General features: G+C 39.2%; 1 pseudogene; it reads right to left on the reverse strand.

The window, feature by feature from the left end:
- Positions 1-1,407: 1,407 nt before the first annotated feature.
- Positions 1,408-1,776, reverse strand: LOC118849210 (annotated as a pseudogene).
- Positions 1,777-4,672: the final 2,896 nt, after the last annotated feature.

Below are 4,672 nucleotides of genomic sequence, written 5' to 3' on the forward strand. Positions count from 1 at the left end.
AATGTGATGCTCAGGAAATAGCTAATAGTTAAAGGGTCCAAATTTTTAGTGCAGAAATTATTTACCATTTGTTTGATGTTTTTATGAAAAATAGGCAAGACTGTGAGAAACAGAAGCCAAAAGATTTTAAGCAATATCAGTATTTCCTTGTAAAATGGAAACACTCCTCCGGTTTATTTTCAATCCACGAGATCCAACAGTGATGGGTGTACTTGTTGAAGCAGGTCAAGTGAAACAAGGCGTACCCATGTATGTACCTAGTAAAAATTTTATTGAGATTGGAATAGTTACAAGTATTGAAGTAAATACAAGCAAGTGGATATTGCAAAAAAAACCAAACAAAAAAAAAAACCTATTCCTTGAGAATCTCCCAAAATGTATGGAAGATATTTTGAAGCTACAGACATTCTAGTTAGCAAGATCAATCAACAATCCACTGATGTATTGAAGAATTGGTTCAAAGATGAAATGCACAAAGATGACTGGCAACTTACGATAGAGATAAAGAGAGTATTTGAAACCATCGGCATATTCTGCTTGTGAGATTCAATTTTTTTTGTCAATTAGAAATAGTGATTACTTTTACCTATTGTAATACGAACTTGCAGTGAGGCTTTGAGACTAGAATTACAAGTCACATGTTTTAGAATTTGTTCATATGTTCTATGCATTTAATGGATAAAATTAAATACACTACCTTAGTGCCTGAAAATTTGGGATATTTCCCTCCTCCCCAAAATTCCCCTGAGATACTGTGATATCTTCCACTAGCAGTTAAAGGGGTGATGGGACTAGAGTATATACCACGAACTCTGCTAGTGTGGTAAAGGAGAAACTAGCCTACTTGAACATTAACAAAAAGTATGTCTTTGAGTCAAGAGCGCCAAAAAGAGATGTTATTAGAACAACTAAAATATAAACGCTCTTATTTTAAATATATCTGTAACTTAAACACAAAACAAAATAAGGCCCGTAAATATTTACAAGTCTGAAGCTAGTATCTGATTGTCATAGTAATTTAAGAACTGCCATGTACTCTGCAGCTCCCTCTGTGTATACAGCTACATTATTTCCACAAAATTTAAATTTAAACCCAATTCTTGCTATATTCAGACTTACATCTAAGGTGTGTTACTAAGATCATGATTAGGAACGATCTCTGGGAGTTACCATATTCCTATCTAGTAGCGACACACTGATACTGATAAATTCCAGGACATATAAACTAGTGTTATGAGGTGAAGGACCCAAATCTTTGAGTGTTTAAGAGAAATTATAGCAAAGACTCCATATTCTTTGTCCTTCCTTTCTCTGACTGGACTTAAATCAAGGAGACAAGCTTCATCATCTAGTTTGTGCTCAGGCCCTGTCTGGCTCACAGTTCATATGGAGAACCTATTTCTTGGATTAAGAAACTTCATCATGAGATTTGAGATAACATGGCCTGGAAAGTTTCCTTAGCTTCTCCGGGGTTTGAAATCCATAACTTTGTTGGGAAGTAAGAGCCATTGGAGGCAGGTGAATTGGACTTGGATATGGGGTGTGAAGATGCAATCCTATTTCAATTCTTGCTGTGCATTCATCTATACATTATTTAATTAGTTCTGAATTGGTAAGAATTTTGTTTTTCTGGAACAACATCCTGGCTTCATTTATAATGTACTGCTTTTCTCTGATGGTGTCCTCCACCTGGCCTGATGCTGCATGCCGTCTCCTTACAAACCTGAAAATCCTGTGGTACAGGCTGAGAACTTTTTATCATGTTGTTGTCATCATACTGTTTCCATCATACTTTCTCCCACCCTCCTCCCACCCACAGTGCTGGGGATGAGAAAAGGAAGTATCCAGAGCCCCATGAAGCCAGTTTGGACAGATCAGACAGATTGGGGTCTGGCCCTGAAGGCCAGCTATGTTGTTCTTGAGTTTTGTATCTGAGAGTCAGATTTTCCATTCATCTCTGGTCATTGCATCAGGAATGTTTGAAAGTCCTCTAGTTCATTGAATATCTATTTTTTCCTCTCATTTTTTCCTGTACTCAGTTTTGCTGGGTAGGTGATACTTGATTGTAATTCTAGCTCCTTTGTGCTTTGGAATATCATATTCTAAGCCCTCTGATCCTTTGACATGGAAGCTGCTAATCTTGTGTTATCTTGACTGTGGTTCCATGATATTTGAATTGTTTCTTTCTGGCTGTTTATAATATTTCCTCCTTGACCTGAGAGCACTGGAATTTGACTATAACATTCTTGGGAGTTTTCATTTTGGGATTTCTTTCAGGAGGTGATTGATGGATTGTTTCAGCTCCTATTTTATTCTCTAGTTCTAGAATATCAGGGCAGTTTTCCTTGATAATTTCTTGAAATATGATGTCTAGGCTCTTTTTTTCAGGTAGTCCAATAATTCTTACATTATTTCTCCTGTATCTATTTTCCAGGTCAGTTGTTTTTCCAAAGGCATATTTCACATTTTCTTCTACTTTTTCATTCTTTTGATTTTCTTTGATTGTTTCTTGATGTTTCGTGGAGTCATTAGCTTCCATTTGCCCAATTCTAGTTTTTAAGGAATTATTTTCTTCAGTTAGCTCCTTTTCCATTTGGACAATTCTGCTTTTTAAGGAGTTCTTTTCTCCAGTAGACTTTTGTGTCTCTTTTACTATTTGACCAATTCTATTTTTAAGGTGTTATTTTTTTCAGCATTTTTTTGTGCTTTCTTTACCAAGTTATTGATTTTTTTTCATGATTTTCTTATATCACTCTCATTCCCTTTCCCAATTTTTTCTCTATCTCTCTTATTTGATTTTGAAAATCCTTTTTGAGTTCTTCCAGGAATTATTTTTGGACCTGAGAACAATTTACATTTTTCTTTGAGGCTTTGGATATAGCAGTTTTGACTTTGTTGTCTTCTTCTGAATTTGTGTTCTGATATTCCTTGTCACCATGGCAACTGGTTAGGTTCTTTTTTGTTTGTTGATTTTTCCAGCCTAGTTCTTGACTTTTAACTTTATGTTAAAGTTGCTCATCTGTAAAATGAGCTGGAGGGTTAGGGTGGAGGGGACATTGTATCAAGCTTCAGGTTTTTGGTTTTTGGTGGGTTTGGGTTTTGTTTTTTTTTTTATTTTGTTTTGTTTTTTTGCAGTTGTTTTCAGCACTAGTTCCAAGGACCACTAAGTTTTCAGTTCTTTCAAGGTAGTATGATCTAAGGAATGGTGTGTTTGCTACTCTCCTGGCCTGTGCTCTGGTCTGTGAATGACCACAAATATTACTTTTTCCCTGGAGCTGTGACCAGGATCCCTGTTGTCCTGCAACCACAAGCTCTGGTGTGCTAGTGCTCCTTCTCACCTGCAGATTGCAACCCAGGACTGCAACTTGGATCTACATATAGGCAATGTAACAGAGTCCTGCACCCAGTGCCAGCAAAGGGACCCCTGACTAATTTCTAACCTCCTTAACATCTGTAGGTTGAGAGCTCCAGAAGCCACCACTGCTGATTCAGTTGCCCCCAAGGCCTGCTGCCGGATTTCCAGAAGGCTACCCACACAGGATTGCACTCCATCCTTGCTTCAGTGCAACAGACCTTTCCTGCCAACCTTCTGGGTTGACTTGGGCTGGAAAATTGTTCCACTCAATCCTTTTGTGGATTCTGCTGTTGAGGGGGAAAAATCCAGGGATTCAGGGATCCCAAAACTAAAGTTCCCAGCACTGGAGTTACTGGTTGAGGGGGAGTGCCCCTCAAGGACCCGAGTACTGGAGAGGGTCGGGGCCATCTGGAATGAAATCACAATCTCAAGCATTCTTTAAGTCAAGTTGGCAAAGATTTATTACACTTTACAGTGGGCAAGAGTTCTTAGGGAACCTGCAACCTTAGAGGGGTGCAGGGAGAGCTTTTGTACAAGATTTGGGGGTGAAACATGTCAATTAGGTGTTTTGGGGTGGGGTTGAGGAGTGGTTAAGGGGTGGTCAGTTCTTAAAGGAGCATGTACTTTTTGTATCTACTGCACAGGCATATTACCCAGAGTTCACTGGGAAATAGCCCAAGGAGGGGGCAACCTGGAGGTGTGGTTTTGACTGTGAAATGTCACTAAGTTAACTAGCAGTCAGGGCTGACTGGGTATATCTAAGTGGCTTTCATCAAATGCCTTGTTAGATAAAATAAATGTAAGTGAGTATACATTTGACTATATCTAAGATACATATCAGTAAGGTTGGTAAGTAGTGAATATTGTCATGACCCAGTGCACACCCAATTATCAGTTCACAGGGAGTAGATAGGCACATCTGCCTACAGTATCAGGAGGACAGATAAGTATTTTGCTAGGGCATGCTGCCCTGCTTTGCTAGAGAGAAACTACTAGGGCCAATGTTTTGAAGCTAGGGAGAGATGTGATTTTAGAACTGGATGTGGTTTTGGAATTAGGGTTCAGGCACAGGCACGCAAGCAGAAGCTGTTAGAATTAGGGTCCAAGCACAAGCACCCCATCATTCCCCCTTAAATAGATGGGACCCAAAATAATTTGGGGTAAGGGACGAAGGTCTCAGCTTCTGGAACTGCTTCATGTTGAGAGAGGACATAGAGCTGTCCCTGCCTCCCAGGGGCCCTTGACTGGCAGGTTCCCTAAGAACTCTTCCCCACTGTAAAGTGTAATAAATCTTTGCCAACTTGACTTAAAGAATGC

Source organism: Trichosurus vulpecula, chromosome 4 (genome assembly GCF_011100635.1).
Source record: "Trichosurus vulpecula isolate mTriVul1 chromosome 4, mTriVul1.pri, whole genome shotgun sequence".
In the NCBI taxonomy this organism is placed as follows: domain Eukaryota; kingdom Metazoa; phylum Chordata; class Mammalia; order Diprotodontia; family Phalangeridae; genus Trichosurus; species Trichosurus vulpecula.